Source organism: Puma concolor, chromosome D1 (genome assembly GCF_028749965.1).
Source record: "Puma concolor isolate L17-30 chromosome D1, mPumCon1.1.hap2, whole genome shotgun sequence".
Classification (NCBI taxonomy): domain Eukaryota; kingdom Metazoa; phylum Chordata; class Mammalia; order Carnivora; family Felidae; genus Puma; species Puma concolor.
Window position 1 is genome coordinate 35,687,548 of NC_141676.1, and position 19,597 is coordinate 35,707,144.

Below are 19,597 nucleotides of genomic sequence, written 5' to 3' on the forward strand. Positions count from 1 at the left end.
TCTTTCAGAGCTGCTGCCCATCCTTCTGTATTTCCACTACTCTTTTCTTGTCAAAACAAAAGACTCAAACATCATTTTAATATGTGATAAGACAGCTAAGGAACATGGTTTGTCCAATGAACAAATTGGAAAATTGCCATTTTTATCCTCCTGTTTTCAAAGGCTTTTGTTTCAACATAATTGGGAGTCAAGATCCAGGAGGAGATTTGTAATCTTATCTTTGTTGTAAGTTACTGGAAGTCAGCACAAAGAATGTAAAAAAGTAGCTTTTGTTCAACTTGAGAAATGCCATCCTGTCTCTATAAAATAATGATCCTGAAACACCATGTAGATACAGTTTTATTATAAAATTATTCTCTCAAAATGAGGGAAAATGTGTTCATATTGAAGATATAGGATTACATGATAGCTATTAATAACATTATTTAACACATATTAAGTGTTTACCATATGCTTTATATATTATATGTATTACATCAAATAATGATCACAACAACCCTATCAGGTAGACACTCTTATAAAATCTTCATTTGACATATAAGAGAAATGAGAAATGAAGATAAGTTGTCCAAAGTCACAGCTCATAAGAGGAAGAACCACGATTTGACTCGAGGCCGTCTAGCTCTAGCTTTTGCTCTTTTAGCCACTGCATTTCACTGATTCACTGATATGGAATATTTAATCCTGCTTTTCTTTGTACATATGATAACATTTCTGAACTATGTTCATGAAGCTGTAATACACTGGCAATTTTGAGAAATGGGCATTGCTGAACTATATTAGACAGTACTCTACTGTGAGTAAAAATGAATTGATAAATGATTTCCTGATTATTGCTGATGTTATAATGTTCCATGGAGGAATTTAAATATGGAGACCATATTAGTTAGGGCATTTTTAATAGAAACTATCCCAAGTTAGCCTAAGCATAGCAAGTGAGTTCATGGCAGTGTGGTGGGACAGTTGTTTTACATTAAAGCTAGGAAAGAAATGAACCTCAGAAAGAAAATAAAATTAGTGACTAAAAAGTGTTGAGGAATATTTCTTTTTCTTCATATTCCACATCACACAGCAAATGAGTTTTACAACTGTTTTTCTTACTCCAGGACAGAATGATTCACTTTGCTTCTCTGGGTAGATCATGATATTTTATTTATCCTGAGTTTGCAATTCACTTTAGAAGGACACAGTCTCTCTTCACCCTAACTCCAGTCTCCCAGAAGAAAGAATGTCATTGGCTCTAATTAGGTGCATATATTTGCGTCTCATCAGTTATTATCAGAGGAGACTTTATAAAGTGAAAATACACTTATAGAATGTGATTTCTATAAATCAGGAATTTATAAAGCTTTTGCAGACTAGTGAATATGATCAGAATAGCAGTAAGCATTGCAGCAACGTCAATGCAGAGACTATTTCACAGTAGGGAGCACAGAATTATGGCATATCAGTGTTATTAAAGAAAAATATAGTTGGTAGTTTTTAACATCATACACTAACTTTCCCTCCTCAGATCTCGTCAATTATGATCAATTATTCATTAAAACTCTGAGATGGATATTGTTTTGGATATATTATTGTTAATCCATGAAGTATATATTCAAGTTGGGAAGTGCGTTGGTTTTAACTAATGTCAACCAAGATGGAAATTGCATTTTTCTGAACCACGAGTATGTTCTCAGGTTAGAGTTGACCAGGAGAGAAGCTCCAATGATTTTTGAAAGATGTAAATGAAGCAGTCATCATTAATCTGAGGTTTTCACCATCAGATATGGTGATAGGCAGTTGGAGAGGACCCAGGAAGTCTTAGTTCATCCTTTCTCTCTTCTTAAATTTTTTTAATGTTTATTTATTTTTGAGAGAGAGAGCATGAAAGGGAAAGGGGCAGATAGGGGGACAGACGATCCGAAGCAGGCTTTGCACTAACAACAGTGGGATTGAATTCGTGAACCTCGAGGTAACAACCTGATCTAAAGTAGGCCGCTTAACCAACTGGGCCACCCAGGTAACTCGCCCCATCTTTTCTCTCTTCTGCTCATGTCCCCCTCATATTTTCAATTGTTTGCCTGGCTGACAAATAGGGACTATCATTCCACCACCAGACACTTGCCTGCAGACCCTCAGAGGTGATAACTAACCAGTCAACAGCTTCCCATAGACAAATCCAAAGGCTACCTACCCTTCATGGTTGTATTTCAGTGACTGAATGTGCTTGGCTCCTCACATTTCCTGGTAAGCTCCAATGCATCCATCTAAGCGAGTGCTTAAGCCAGTCAGGTTAATTACTCTTTTTCTGAACCTCCAGCTCTCCGGTCCAGAGTTTTTCAAGTAACTTTAAGGTCTAATTGCTAAAAGTAAATCTCTTACTACATAATACAGTGATACTGTAACTCTGCTTCTCTGACTGGAGCTTGACTAAAACAGTGGTTACCACCAGAAGTGCTCCCTGGAAAATAGAACCTAAATGCTAGAAATCTGGAATTGGTTCCTTGATTTGACAAGATTAAAAGGCATAATGGATTCTAAGGTTGTTAAGTCAGGATGAACCTAATTTTGGGTCAAACAGATATTATTGAGAGGAGTGCAGTAATCAGAGAGTCTGACATCAGTGTATTTGCTCAAGCAGCTGGGAGTCTGCTTGGTTGGCTGCCTGAAACATGGACTCAGATATAACTTACACCCAAAAAAGTTGAGATGCCAGAACTTCCTTTCTGTACTATGAAGTTGTGCTTTCCAATGTGATAGCATTATATACATTTGCTTATTAAAATAATATTACACTACAATATTACAGGTGATCGCGATTTTAGAAAATAAAATAGAAGTGAATAAATATCAAAAATTGGATAAAGTAATAAAAAATGAATAAATACTGTGGCAGCAAAAAAATTAAGGCATCAAAACAGATTGAACTTAGACCAGCACTTCGTATACCTCTATCACAAAGAGCAAATTACAGGGTCTTAACAAAAAATAAATTCTATAACATTGTTTTCAAAATAAACACACATAATTAATATATACTAATGGGATTTATTGCTATTTTAGTTTCCTATTGGGAAGCACAATTATTTAATGTGAATAAAATTTTAAAAGAAATAAAAGAAAATAAACAAATTAAGGTTAATTAGAAGTAGTAAAATTAAAGTTCCATTTCATAGTTGTTCTAACCATATTGCAAGAGTTAAACAGCCAAATAGAGCTAGTGGCTGCCATATGCAATAACACATATATAGACTATTCCCATCATGGCAGGAGATTTTATTAAATAGTCCTGCTCTAGAGAAGAGAATTCCAAAGCACTTAGAGATTGGAATACCAGGGCGGGTACATCATATGGCATCTGCTTACTCAACCCCTAACTTTGTCTCTTGGAGGAGGATAAGCTCTTAATCAAGGTGTAAAAGCATACATTGTAAGTGGAACACCAATATTCTTGATGAGTTCTGCAATGGCTAGTTTCTACAGGCCAGTAGTGATAGTGGAAATGGTTGTTATCAAACGAATTACCAGAATTTAATGGAGCTGATAAGTATTGGAGTTGTAGGAGGAAAGTGACCTACACTTAACTGCCGGAGACAGGTTGTGTAATGGTTACTGGGTGGCAGAAACCTAAAGAGATCTTTAATTCTGGCTAACATATCATGGTATCCCTGGAACTGAAATAGATGAGCAGCATATTAAATTTTTACTTGAAAGTCCAAAGTTCAATGAACAGAAGTCCTACTTAAAAGATCAGGGTAGGGGCGCCTGGGTGGCACAGTCGGTTAAGCGTCCGACTTCAGCCAGGTTACGATCTCGCGGTCTGTGAGTTCGAGCCCCGCGTCAGGCTCTGGGCTGATGGCTCAGAGCCTGGAGCCTGTTTCCGATTCTGTGTCTCCCTCTCTCTCTGCCCCTCCCCTGCTCATGCTCTGTCTCTCTCTGTCCCAAAAATAAATAAACGTTGAAAAAAAAATAAAATAAAATAAAAGATCAGGGTAGAGAGGCACCTTGGTGGCTTGGCACAGTCAGTTAAGCATCTGATTCTTGATTTTGGTCCAGGTCATGATTTCACGGTTCGTGGAATTGAGCCCAAGTCTGGCTCTGTGCAGACAGTGCGGAACCTGCTTAGGATTCTCTCTCTTCCTCTCTCTGCCCCTCCCCTGCTAGCATGTGTGTATGCTTAGTCTCTCTCTCTCTCTCTCTCTCTCTCTCTCTCTCTCTGTTTATGTCTCTCTCTCAAAATAAAACATTCTTAAAAAATTAAAAAAAAATGATCAGGGTAGAGACTTCTGGCTCCTGTACCATTTTCTAGGTTTGAATCAGTTTACAAATCATAACACTTAGAAAGAAAGGAAGGTTGAGCAATTGTTGAGGAAAGAGTACTGCCCTACCAAGAAACGTATTCTATAAATCTTTTGTTAGTCTTTCCCCAATGAATCTTCATCAGACATCATGGTGGTTATGCTTTAGGAAAGGACAATTAACCAGAATTCAGAGATAATTGGACACTGTGAACTAACACTAATTCCTGAAATCAAAAGTGCTGCTGAGGTCCACCAGTCAGCACAAGGTGTTGTTGGAATCTTGTAACAGAACCAGCTCAGGCCCAAGTCATAGTGGATGCAGTGAGACCCCCAACCCCAGGCTATACTTATTTTCTTAATTCTGATATGCATAGTTGAAACAGATATATCCAGAAAATAGCAGAAACCCTACTTTCCTTACCTGACCTGTGGAGTAAGCTACTATGAAAGAAAAGGAAATGTAGAAGCCCCTAGATTTGCTTTTCTAGAGGGATTGATTAGTTTCGCCATTGTAAACTTGAATTATGCAAGGTTGGTGATTCTGCTCACGTTTCAATTTCCCTTGCTTATTTTTCTGTGCCAGCAACAAATGGATCTTGGAGAAAGAGAGTAGGTCATTGTAAACCTAATCGGGTGGTGACTTCAATTTCAACTGCTGCTCCAGTTGCAATTTCTTTGCTGGAGCAAATCAACACATCCTGGCACCTCATATTCAAGTATTGATCTGGTGAATGTGTTTTTTTCTTCTGTGCCTATTAGTAAGGACACAAGAAACAGTTTGCATACAGCTAGCAGATCCAATAACACAGCTTCATTCTCTTACCTCAGAGCTGTATCAATTATTTCATAATCTAGCCACAGGGGCATTGATCTCTTCTCTATTTCATACATCATGTGTATCCTTTATATTGGTAATGTCATGGCGATTGCATTGATGAGCAGGAGTAATAACAAGCTTAAATACCTTGATAAGAGGTGCCTGGGTGGCTCAGTTGATTAAGTGTCTAACTATTGGTTTCAGCTCAGGTCATGATCTCACGGTTTGTGAGTTCGAACCCCACATCAGGCTCTGTGTTGACAGTGTGGAGCCACTGTAGATTCTCTCCCTCTCTCTCTGCCCCTCCCCCACTCCTCTCTCTCTCTGTTTCTCTCAAAAATAAATAAATTAAAAAAAAAACCTTCATAAGATATATGTGTACTTAAGGGTAGGAAATAAATATGGAGAAATTCAATGGCCTTTCACATTGATAAAGTTTATATATATGATATATACAGTTATATATACATATATACTTATATACGGATATATTTATTATATTATAGATATATCTCTTCTAAGTGCAGGGTAACATAATCCTTAGCAAGCCCCTTTGAATTTTAGAGGACCATATGCCCCTTTTGGGCATGCTATTTCAATTCATTTGCTAAGGAACCCAAAAGTGGGACTCAACGCACAAAGTCTTATTAATGGATCTTGGCTGCTGGGCAAGCAATTCTGCTACATGGGCCATATGAACTTTGAAGATAATGAGTATTTTTGAAGTCTATATATTGAATAGGGATGCTACATGAAGGCTTTGGAGGGGCCCTATGGGAGTGATCATAGCACAAGTCTCTAGGATTTGGGAACAATGCTATTCTATTCTCTCTCTATATCTATTCTATGAAAAAGCAGTTTCTGGTTTGTATGGTCTCAGAAAACATGTAAAGCTTTTTATAGTCCATTAAATTATCATGTGACATGACCTCCCTATCTAGGTGACGTCTGATCTACAAAGATATAATGCTGGACATGTGCAGCAACACTCCACCTAATGAAGTGGTATGCATAAAATAAAGTTCAAGCAAACTCTAAATGCATGAGCATCTGGCTCCATTTCTGTGGCTGCTGTTTCTGTTGTATTATATCCTTTTTGTAATTGGTTCCTATGGCACCTGTATTTCTTTCCCATTTTTAGCTGTAGCTATTGCTAGTCTAATCTAAGTTATCAGTCACATCTGAATGATAACCGTGAAGCACAAGTTCACAAAGCTTGAGAGAATTACAAAGGAACCAAAAGGCACACACATTGCATTTATAAATAACTATATAATTAAAAAGATGAAGAGGGGCGCCTGGGTGGCTCGGTCGGTTGAGCGACCGACTTTGGCTCAAGTCATGATCTCAGGGTTCATGAGTGCGAGCCCCGCCTGGGGCTCTGTGCTGACAGCTCAGAGCCTGAAGCCTGCTTGGGATTCTGTGTCTCCCTCTCTCTCTGTCCCTCCCCCACTCATGGTCTGTCTATCTCTCTGTCTCAGAAATAAATAAATATTAAAAAAAAAAGATGAAGAATACACAAATACACGCATGTTTCTTTGCTGGTGTTTCAGAATAGTCACTACATCCTTATTGTTTTGAAATAGTCAATACATCCTTATTCTTCCACTTTTGGTAAAATACTCACAAAAAAACAACAGTCCTCCCTTCTTGTAGAATCTATCTACCCCCTCCCAGCCTCCAGAATTTTCTAGGTCTACATTATTTAGTAATGATTATGTAATATGGGTCAATTCTTATATTGTTGAAATAATACATACACACAACACACACACACACACACACACACACACACACACACACACACACACAATAAAGGTCCAAAACATAATAGAGTTTGAAATACAAAGTATGACAGATTATAGCACATGACATATAATCTGTCAAACAAAAGCTATTATTCTATCCTTTCTGTGAAAATATAATATCTAACATTTTTGTTCAAGGTAGAAAATCTATAAACAAAGATAAGCAGTGTGCACCATCTTGTGGATGAACTTCCATCAACCCAGCAGATTGTACCTCCATCCTCCACATTCTGAACAAAGGGTCAGTCCATCTTTACTGAGAAATAATCTGTGTCCTGCACCTTTCCTTCCTTCTACCTCTCAGCCAAATGTAAGTTCACAGGCCTCATTTTTCAGAATTGTGGTCAATACGATAAAGTTGTTTGGAATAAGGGAAATGGCTCAGGCTTTTCCTTCAAAGCAATCACAACTGGGCTACTAAGATATTGGGTACAGTTCAGGCATCAAGAACTTAGACCAATGCTAGAAAGTGAAGCAATGCAAGTATAGGTTTGATTATAATTTGGGGTCAAAGATGCTGAGATCAGAATCTGAACTAATGCTATGGTATAGAGTTATGAGGTTAAAAAAAAACAGGAAAAAGAATTTGGAAGTTACATAAGCCCCCCAAATGCATGAATTGTTATTAATATGAGTACAGGAAGCTGAAAATAAATGGAATAGCTTAAAGGCTCCATTAGTATGGGCTTCCAATGTAAGGAGAATGTGTAGGATTATTACTTAATTTTCCATATTTAATACTTTCTTCTCATGAAATTAGTCCACTTCATCCAACTATCAATCCTTCAAGTAAACACTATTCTTTTTTTTTTTTTAATTTATTTTAGGGACAGAGAGAGAATGCACAAGAGAGGGAGAGGCTTAGGGGGGAGAGAGAGAATCCAAAGCAGTCTCCATCTTCAGCAGGGAGCCATGGTGGGATCTTATGACCATGAGATCATGACCTAAGTAGCAATCAAGAGTAAGATGCCTAACCGACTGAGCCACCAGGCATCCCTAAACACTATTCTTAATACCCACACTCTACCAGCAAGGAAATTAAAGCACAGGACTCTACATAACTTGCACAGATTGAAAACCTAATAAAGCCTTAGAAACTGTGTTCAAACACAAACATGTCCATTCCATAGTGTGTGCACTTAAGCACTCTGCTGTTTCACATTTCACTACATTTTAGTGACTGGTGTGATACAAGGCCAGCAAAGCTTTTGCTTTTCTACCGGATATCACAAAGTTAGTGAAAGTGTTCTGGAAGATAAAAAAGTGTAATAAAAGATGGAAAATAGAGAACTTAGGGGCAAAAGAGGGAGATGGATAGGATAGAAGGCATCCCCTGAATCAGATACAGTCAAGAGTTCAAAGGATATATAATTGATACTGATTCATAATACAGAAAGACTTTGATACAGTATAGACTTGGTCTCCCTACAGATCTGGGTTGAAGTCATATATGTATTGAAATACTTCGTATCTTAGGCATCTAACAATTCTTTTCTTTTAAGTTTTTTATTTATTTATTTTGAGAGAGAGAGAGAGCAAGTGGGGGAGGGGCAGAAAGAGAGAGGGAGAGAAAGAATCCCAAACAGGCTCTGAACTGACTGATGTGGGTCTCAAACCCAAGAACCCTGAGATCATGACCTGAGTCGAAGTCAGATACTTAACTGACTGAGCTATCCAGGAGCCCCATCCAACAATTCTTAAAAACAAATTTATGTGATAAAAAGAGCATAATATAAACCTAACAACTCTTTAAAATCATTTTTCTCATTTGCAAACTGAGAACAAAACCACCTAGCTTGCTTAATTAAAATATAGGTAAAATGTATGGTAAATTCAATGATTTAAATAAATGATCATTTTCCTTTTCTATTTTTCAAGAATGTTATAATTGAAATCACTGTATAAACAAATCTAATTAGAAAGCTATCTCAACATGTGTTCACATTTTTATTAATACTCAGGCTAATACAGACATCAAGAGGGAGATATACAAAGCAGTCACAAATCTTTCTAAATTCCACTGTTTTAAAAGTACAGGGACTGGTAGCAGAGAAACTTTTTAACTGAATATCAGTTTGGGCTGCAAAGAAACCGAGGTAATGATCACTTTGATTCAGGCAGTCACGGGAGTCATTTGACTTAAACCCTCAATTTATACAAATGAGGGCAGTGAGGCCCAGGGAGTTTGAAGGAATTGCCTGACCTCTCACAGATAGTTAATGATAGAGGGAAGGTTTGAATAGCAATCTCTGGGATGTATGTGATTTTTTTTTTCTTAAGTACTAAGAGTATACATCAGATAATAACCTCTTTAAAATAACTAACAAAGAAGAGGGCTAACAAATAAATGCATTAAACACATAAAAAGGGAACAAACAAAAACCAAATGTCTTCACATTATGAAAATATTTAGAGTGGGGAATTAGCTACATAATCTCCATGGATACTCATTTGCTCCATGGTGCCACATAATGAAGGTCATTTTTACTCACAAATGTCCTCTATGTGACTAACAGTCTTTATACAGGTACATAGCAGTAACAATAATAACAGAGTTATTCCAAGAAAAATAACTAAATAGGCAGATAAAACAATGACAATCTGATTGCACACATTTATTTACGAGAGAGAGAGAGAAAGAGAGGGAGAATTTTGAGTTTTACTGAGCTACTTACAATTCCAAAAATATGTATATGTTTCTTACCTGAGTCTTTGGGACTATTGTTTCCATTGCGGCTTGTTTTTGTTGGAATGAGTGGTCAACAATGCAGTATTCCTACTTGATCTACCACAGATACTTAAAAGTTATTGTCTCTATGCAGCTTTCCTCACTCCTAACACCCAAATAACACCTGTAGTTCAGAAGCCTTATCAATTAATCTCCCTTCAATCTCCCTGCAACTACTAACTAGAACAATGTCTAGAACCTAGTATATACAAGTCTTTTCTTCTTTTCAATTTTTAAAAAATGTTTATTTATTTATTTTGAGAGAGAGAGAGTTCTTGAGCAAGGGAGGGGCAAAGAGATTGGCAGAGAGAGAAAGAATCCCAGGCAGGTTTTGCATTGCCAGCACAGAGCCTGACGTGGGGCTCGAACTCACGAACCATGAGATCACGACATGAGCCGAAATCGAGAGGCAGGCTTAACCGACTGAGCTACCCAGGTGCCCCTACAAAAGTCTTTTCTAATTGAAAAACACTTTATATAAGCTGAGCAACATGCTATCAATAAAATAATTTATTTTTAGGGTAAAGTTGATAGGATATTTGTTTCCTTGATAGTCACATTGATTGTAATTCAACTGATACAAAAAAACCTGTCATAAACTATGAATCAATATTAGAAAATTAGACTAAGAATATACAGGTGATTAGATTAAAATAGAAGCACCAGAAGAAACTGATGGGCTAATTTGTTTAAATGTGCAATTTGCTACACACACATATACATATACAATATATATGAATATGTATGTGCATAGATGTACATGTATTGTGTACATAAAATGACAATAGTTTCTTCAAAATGCACATGTGTATTTCATATACAATGCCTTATTTACCTAGAAAATATTTGTAGCTACATAAATTATCTACAACAAATCAAATTTAGATGGAAAGGAAAATCTCTTTTGAGGAAGTAAGATCGACATTATGAGGGCTATATGCTAAAAGTCATGCACACAGGTCTCTGTGTGGCTCAGATGATTAAGCATCTGACTTCAGCTCCATGTCATGATCTCACAGTTTGTGGGTTCGAGCCCCATGTCAGGTTCTGTGCTGACAGCTCAGAGCTTGGAGTTTCCTTTGGATTCTGTGTCTCCCTCTCTCTGCCCTTTCCCTGCTCATTCTCTCTCTCTCTCTCTCTCTCCCTCAAAAATAAATATTACAAAAGAATATTAAATCTATGTACATTACTTACAGAAGAGTTTAAGAGTGTTCAGGTGAAACCTGTTTAGTCTGCTTCTGGAAATAATTATAAAACATATGGCCATTTAGTTTCTCCTCCCATGGAAGATTAGAATAGAGGCAATTATACTATTAATGGCGAGAAGTAAAACTTACTATGGCAGACCAAATAGAACTTAATGGGAAAGAAACAGACACAGGGACACAGGGACAGAGGATGAGACAGAGAAAGAGAACTGAAGAATAGAAGGATGCGAGGAAAGAAGGAAGGAAGGGAAGGAGGAAAAAAAAGAAAGGAGGAAGGAAACAAAAAAGAAACATCTAAGAGATCAACAAGGACCTTAAATGAAACTAGTAAAGCAGTCTGGGCCATGTAGAGATGGCCAGTAATGCTGGTGTAGGAGAGGAAAAATTTTCCTTGACCTCTTAGGTTCAGTACCTGGGGCCTGTGAACTAAACTGACTACAGACAAAATAACAGGGGTAAAAGCATAAAAATTTATAAAATTTTACATTATTTTTTTAATGTTTATTTATTTTTGAGAGAGAGCAAGCATGAGTGGGGGAGGGGCAGAGACAGAGAGGAAGACAGAGGATCTGAAGCAGACTCTGTGATGAGCAGCAAGTCTGATGTGGGACTCAAACTCACGAACCCTGAGATCATGAACTGAGCTGACAGACTGAGCCACCCAGGTGCCCCAAATTTATAAATTTTTAATTTTGCATGCACAGGGACATCACAAAAAGAGTTGAATAACCAAAGAAATGGTGAGATTTGAGAACTGATAGGACATTTTAAAAAGGCAAAGAAATGGGGGAAAAGGGAGAATAAATGAATTTTAGCAAAGATAAGTGAGTCCTTAGAAGAACAAATGGAATATATGATAGTGTGTGTCCATGTCTGTCTGAGTGTGGCACCCACTTCTCTCTTCTCCTATGATGAGTCAGTCTCCTTGGGTGGATGAAATTCTTCTGGAGATTTATGATAATCGAGGTTTGCTTGGGGGAAGATCTGTTTTTAGGTGGATAAGGGGATCTCAGAGAAAGCCTCTCCCTGCATTTGTAGATTCTCAGCTATCTTCAGATCAGAACAATCCTTATGTCACAGTGACACATTTGGGACCTCTTCATTTGACATTGTGAACACCACCATTTGATATAGCATATATGGAAGTTCGTGATGAGCCTACATCAAGCAGTCAAGAAAGACCTCCTATTGATGTGTTTTACTTAGGAAAGTAAGGTATATTGTTGTAATTAACAAGTGATTTTCCAAACCAAAGTGAGTAGACGTTTCAGTGATTAAATATTTAAGATGAAATCACTATCTAATAATACCTGGACACTAATGCACATATGTCTATTCACCTAATATGTTACTTATTGCTTATTTGCACATGAATGAAAGTAATATAATTGCAATCCTATCATAATTAGTTTTCTGTGACACATAAAAGCTCTTAAATATTACATACTTAATGATATACCCATAAAAGAGAAAAAGGCCATATATAATTAATAAGAAAGATTGTATGAGTCCATAAAACCAAACATTTCCTGGATGACTTAATAAAGCAAACTAATGATGGGTACCAATCTACTAAGACCTTTGCATAAGTGATAGACCAAACTCAGGAACCCATCAATCCTTCCTGGTGGTGGAATAGAAGCTAAAACTGGTGAAAAAGCTCTTTTGTCTTGTTTACAAGGGTTTTCCACACTTTGGAGCTTGTTAAAAACCAGAGCATTTTTGAGAACAAGCAGATGTTTACTTCTTTTGCTAGAAACTGACTGCTTTTCTTGTCATTTTCTTCAGATATCTTTCCTTTGTCTTTGAATAAAAAAGTCACAATATTAGCACAAACCTGCAGATTATATTAGCACAAACCCACAGATTAAAATATTAGCACAAACACACAGATTATAAAACTATGCAGAGTAGCAAGTAAGAATTCAAAATAGAGTTCTGGATTGAAGATCCAGATAGAGTTGTAATAGGGGTATTATTTAAATTTGTTAAACAAATAGATTTGTTCTACATGACAAGTTCAGGCTCATGAACATTTGAAAGTATGTGTTGAGTCTACATCTGTGGTAGGGTCCCCTCCCTAAGGAGAGAAAAAACAGAAAACAAACTCATGATAACCTGGCTATGCGCAAGGGTGACAACATCCCTCATGACCTTGCAACATGAGACCACTTAATCAGTCTGCACATTTGTGTGTTACCTTACATGGGAGACAAAAGAAGTAGAAAATATATAAAAAATTACGCCATGTGACGTTCGGGGCTCAGTTCTTTGGGTAGGAACCCAGATGAGTGGTGCCAGCATGAATAAAGTTGAAAAGAAAAGCCTCAGAGTCGACTTCTGCAAGAATCCTGCTACACATCCATCCACAATGTTGTGCTCATTTAATTCCTAAGAGAGTCATCCACCATAGTTCTCTGAATGTTTCATATTTCTTTTTCAAGAAAATAAAATACTTCATAGTCTTCATTCTCAACAAATTCCTTTACTAAATTCCCTGGGGGATTTGCCTGTTTATTGGAAGCTGTATATGCACCTTGAAAGACTGCTATATTCACTCCTTAACCATGAAGGTAGAATTGTACTATAGCACTTTTTTAATCAAAATAACAATGAGGAACAAGCCAGGAATAATTCTGTCCTAAATATCTAGAAAAACATAGAAACTAATAATTGTTCTTTCATCACCTGGAATTGAGCTGTTACATTCACTCAGTAAACCTTTCTGAGGATGTCCCTGTGTTAATGTCTTTGTTATGCCCTGGAGGTGTAGCAACTAACAGGAGGATAACATCCTAGCCCCGCAGAGCTTGCACTACTAAGGGAACTGATGAAATTAAATGTTTCACAAGTCACCAGCTAATTACATGCGGCTTTAGTAAGGTCTCTGATAAAGAGAAAGCTATAAGATTATACAAGAGGGGCGCCTGGGTGGCGCAGTCGGTTAAGCGTCCGACTTCAGCCAGGTCACGATCTCGCGGTCCGTGAGTTCGAGCCCCGCGTCAGGCTCTGGGCTGATGGCTCGGAACCTGGAGCCTGTTTCCGATTCTGTGTCTCCCTCTCTCTCTGCCCCTCCCCCGTTCATGCTCTGTCTCTCTCTGTCCCAAAAATAAATAAAAAAAAAAAAAAAAGTTGAAAAAAAAAAAAAAAGATTATACAATAAAGTTACTGGATTCAGGAGAATCTTGCAGTAGAGAGTGAAATTTAACATAAGATATGAGTTAGCTGGGGAAAATGTTCCAGACAGAGGTGCAAGGGTGAGAGGAAGCTTGAGGGGATGGAAGAGTGATGTTAGGATTGATGCCATTGAGCTCCCAAGAATATAGTGCTAGCGGCTGTATCAGGAGAAGTGGTAAAGATTTTGGCCCTTAGAAGGAAAGCCATGGGAAGCCATGGATAGGATTTGAGCAGAGGATTCCAGGGCTTAATTTTTGTTTGTCTGTGGTGTTGAAGGTGGGTTGGAGGGGTGCCTGGGTGGTTCAGTCGATTAAGCATCCGACTCTTGACTCAGGTCGAGCCCCTTGTCAGGCTTTGTGTTGATGGTGTGTAGCCTCTTTGGGATTCTTTCTCTCTCTCCCTTTCCCTCTCTCTCTTTCTCTGCTCCTCTCCTGCTCACATGTGTGCATGCTCCCTTTCTCTAAAGTAAATAAGCAAACTTAAAAAAAATAAAGTGGATTGGAGAGAGCAGTGGAGATAGACAAGTTAGGAGGTCATCCCATCAACTGTAAATGAGACGATGGTACCTTAGCTTTCCATGATAGCAGAGGAAATAAATGCATTCAAGACAAAATTACAAGTATAATTGCTAGCATATGACTATTGACTAAATATTATAGTGAAAATGTGAAAAAAAAATATCAATGATGATTCCCAGGATTCTAGCTTGAGCAAATGAGCTGATGATAGTGATTTTAAAAACAACTTTTTAAAAATCTTGTGAGAGCAGAAGTAACTAAATTGCCATATGAATCAGACTCACAAGATTTAAAAGATCTTACTCTGTAAGTTTGTGTGTGTGTATGTGTGTGTGTGTGTGTGTGTGTGTGTGTGTGTGTGTGTGCCTATCTCACACTAGAAGAAAAATATTTTGGTCATGAAATATACCCATTTTTATTCTGATATTTTAATAGCATGCATGTCCCAGATTACAGGGCTTAGATTTTGTTTGTTTTTATTTAGCCATAAACAATTTTATTTATTCACTTATTTTAGTTTTCTTAACATTTATTTATTTTTGAGAGACAGAGAGAGACAGAACACAAGTGAGGGAGGGGCAGAGAGAGAAGGAGACACAGAATCCGAAGCAGGCTCCAGGCTCTGAGTTGGCAGCACAGAGCTGTAGGCGGGGCTCAAACTCACAAACCATGAGATCATGTATGACCTGAGCCGAAGTGGGGTGTTTAACTGACTGAGACACTCAGGTGCCCCAGCCATAAGCAATTTTAATTGAACCAGACATTTCATAGATGTGGACCCTTCTGATGGTACATACATACCATTTATGTCTTTGCCAAGAGGTCTGCTATTAGCATTTACAAGAAGAATTGGCTGGTTTATTTTTCTTTCTTGAGCATTTCCCATAAATGAAGATAGTCAATTGCAGGTCTGCTAATTCTTTCTCACCTATTGTGCATAAAAACCTTAGAAAATATGTTACTGCTTTCCTAAAGAATACACTGGAAATAAAATGAAGACTTTTTCCTTACCTTGCTATAGCACTAAAAAGTTTTCTCATATGCTTTCATATGCACTATCATTGATTGTTACAATAACCCTGTGCAAAATGTAGTGTTATCATTTTAAGAGGAATGACACCCAGAAAGGTTAAGTAATCCAAAATACGTAAGTCGTAGAGATAGTTCCTCAATCCATTTCTGAATCCCCATTCAATATCATTTTGTCTGTATCACACTGCCTTCATGCTTGTTTGTAACTTGTAAATTTAAAAACTCACTAAAGAAATACAAATATAACATCATTTTTGAAGGTTTATTTAGATATTTTTGAAAGAAAAAAACCCCTCTAGTGCCTGGTTTTAATTGTCATTTTAAGAATCAAGAACCTGTGACATGTGTGCACTGAATGGCTCATTCACACTTATTTTCAACTTGCATGAAAACAGTGATGAATTTAGAACACATTCTGTAAATTACTGAAAAAGATGAGAAAATAAATGGTGTTCTCATGTTTCAGGAAAAAAAAGATGAGAAAATATAAAAATGGAATCTCAAGTGCTAAGAACTATATTATTATAGTTTTTGTTGATTATGTAATTGTAAATTCACTTGCAAAATGTCTCTAACTTTTCCATATATCTTCTGAGGTTCCTACTAAGTTTTTAACAAATAATTGTTAGGTGCCATGGAATTCCAGAGTTTTATATAGTTATTTTCCTGAAGCAAGCTCTTTAGACCAATATAATCACCAGCAATTTTATGGAAGACAGAGGAATAATGTCTCAGAAAGACAGATTTTGTGTGGTGTTTGGATTTATATCAAGAGTTTGGAGGGTTCAAAGGATCTTTCAACCAGTTCTCCCAGAGCCTCCTAGGAACAGCTTAAGACTTCACTCAGCCACATTATTCTTAGTCAAGGGAACCCACAGAGATTTCAAGCCAAACAAAAATCTTCAGAATAGATTCCCGTCTTTTTCTTTTTTTTTTAAGTTTATTTATCTTGAGAGAGATAGCACAAATGGGGATGGGGCAGAGAGAGAGAGAGAGAGAGCAAGAGAGAGAGAGAGAACAAGAGGGAGAGGGAGATAATCCAAAGCAGGATTCACTCCCCACACTGAGCCCAATGTGGAGCTTCAACCCATAAACCATGAGATCATGACCTGAGCCAACAGCAAGTTGGACACTTAACCCACTGAGTCATCCAGAAGCCCATATCCCCTTCTTTAAAGAAGAAAGCAAACATTTCTCTGGACCTCATATATGCATATATGTTATATCCTTTGACAAGACCTGCTCACCAAGAACACACACACACACACACTTTCCAATCCTGTTTGTGGGGAGACCATATCTACCTTCACTATACAAATAAAGATTTATCTGCAGAGTTAATTCTGAGAGTCACTTTGGTTTTGTTTTGGGTTCCTTGACCTATACTCAGTTTATGCAGCAGTTGGACATTTATTTCAGCTTTGTCCTTGGACCTCAAATTTCTGGCATGAAAAATGGGAAGACATTAGCATTTTTCCAGTTCATTATACTCAGAAGTATAATTAAGATAGCAAACTAAAATGGCCATAATTAGTATATTAACTATTCTAATAAGTAAGAAACCAACAAAGCAAGGAAAGAAAAGCAAGAACAAGCTCATTAAACACAATTGTAACCCTAGGTCACCAATGAATCTTGAGTGTAAGGATCATCTTATTTTCTGTTGAGAGGTGTTCCCTGTGATAGAGTTCAGAACATACTACTCTAAAACATGGCTCCTTGACATATAGAAATTTCAAGCTAAAGGAATTTGAGAACTTCCATGTGCAAAAGTGGCTTTCTGACCTTTCCATGTAGCAGGTCATTAAAGCTAGGAAGGTTTTTCTGATATTCTCCTGAAGCAAGTCATAAAAAAAAAAATCATTGTATGAGAGGTGACCTCCATATACCTTAAAGACAGGAGCATCTTTCAATGAAGATGAAGGGATACAGGGAGGAATCGAAATGAACAAGCCTTGCCCCAGTTACACCTAGCTCATCATTGTCCTACATATCTTTCCATGATGATCCACTCTTCATCAAACCTAGCACAAAAACACTGAAATTTAACTGTGTCCTTAGGTCTTCATTTTCTTTGAAGGCTCCTGTGTCATATAAAACTTATATTAAATAAATGTATATGGTTTTTCTCTTTTATTATGGACTCCCAGTCAACAATTTGAAAGAGTAAAAAGATATTTTTTCCTCTCCTACAGTTTCTGGTGAAACCATGAGGGGTTGGCTGGACACCCCATTCACTCTGAAGCAGACAGATGAAAATTTGGGAAAGCTAGCAGGAACCAGTGAAGGTTAGGAATTCTGACCAAGGTCAACTCTTCTGGATCTCTGTGGGGCCACTTGAGAGGCAAAGGTAAAAATTCCATTTGTCTCTTCCTTTTGAATTCAGATTAGCGGGAGAAAAACATTGTAAAACTCAGCTCTTTGGATGGCAACTCTGATTAAATTTGGTTTTGGGGTACACATCAGTTATCAATCTGTTTCCTCCAAGGGACAACTATTGTTTTTCTGTTTGTTTTGTCTTGTGTTTTAAAAGCTTGGTTTGGCTTTTTGGCTGTCAGAGCACGCAAATTGTCAGCTCTGTGTTTAGGCAAACAGCCTCAGGTTGGGGACCCAAGAATGTGATCAGTAAAGCAATTATAGGAGTCCTAGAATCCTACACTTGAAAATAAAGGTATAATAATAAATTTAACTCAGAAACAGAGTTGATGTACAAGTAGCCACAAACAAAGATGCCCAGTCAGATAGTACTCACTTTAATGTCAAACACTAGCAGTTGAGAGAGTAATTTAGTTAATTCTCACCCCCTGAGTTTTTTTTTAAAACATAGGGTATCTCAGCTTATTAATGTGCTTATTTGTTTATTTTAATTACTTGTCAGTTCACATCTGTAATTTGATTTTTTTCCCTTCCTGTACTTCCATAGAAGTATAATTAGATCTCTCTTCAAGCATTTGTATTCACTATTATTCAAGCTGATACAAAAGATGTTTGGTTTCACATGTCTCAGAAAAAAATAAATTAGTTAAGAAATACCCCAATTTAAGACATTTTTGCTAAAAGGTATGTTTAATACAGGGAGAGTAACAGGAAGTTAACTGTTACTCTGATTATCTAATTCTGAGAGCAATAGGATAGCATAATAGTTAAATGGAAGATAACTTTAAAAATCATAGTGGTTGAATTAAGGTGATGCCCATGAGTAGGGAGTAAATGTAGACAAATATGATACTTGTTAGATTTTTTAAATTACTCTGGTTCTTCACACTTGCAATCTGGAAACATTATTCTAGTGTATATATTCTGTTTAGAAATGCCCCCAGGAAGGGAGCTGGCCTGATTTGTGGTTTGTCAGGCAAAACCAAGATGTTATATAAGATGAATATATTCTAGAAACCTACGTACAATGCTTATTTTTTTTTATCTTCAGTAAGTTGCATGCCCAACATGGGACTTGAACTCAAAACCCTGAGATCCAGAGTCTCATGCTCTACCAAGTGAGCCAGCCAGGCATCCCATGTTGTGCCTACTTTTAACAATACTGGATTGTAAACTTAACAATGTAAGTGGGTACATTTCATGTTAAGTGGTCTTATCACAATAAAAGAATGTTAATAACAATGATAATAACGGATTATGATCTATAGAAAAAATAAATATCTTCAATTCCAGACTGATATAAATAATTAAGTGAATAATATTAAATGAGAAAGAGCAGTTCATTTTCATAGGCTTCTAATTAATAAAGGTAGAAGGAATGATAAAAATATTCACCATTTAAGGTACACCACATTAATTTATCCTCCTATTATCACAAGGAACAGGATAATCACATATTCTTAAAGTGTCATCCAGTGGAGTAATTTTAAACCACAAATGGAAATTAGCTACATTTGCAATTCAAAATCCTGGAGCCGCCACCTCAACCAACTGATGGAAGGCAACAACATCTGTAGTTACACATGTTGACATTATGTATCTCCTGATAGGATGCAAACATAAGGCACACAATATCAGTCATGTGGT

At 37.1% G+C, this 19,597-nt stretch overlaps 1 non-coding gene across 1 annotated transcript; it reads right to left on the bottom strand.

Moving 5' to 3' along the window:
- Nucleotides 1-19,010: 19,010 nt before the first annotated feature.
- TRNAQ-CUG (transfer RNA glutamine (anticodon CUG)) lies at nt 19,011-19,083 on the bottom strand. The gene has a single exon. It is a non-coding gene; the product is annotated as a tRNA-Gln (tRNA).
- Nucleotides 19,084-19,597: the final 514 nt, after the last annotated feature.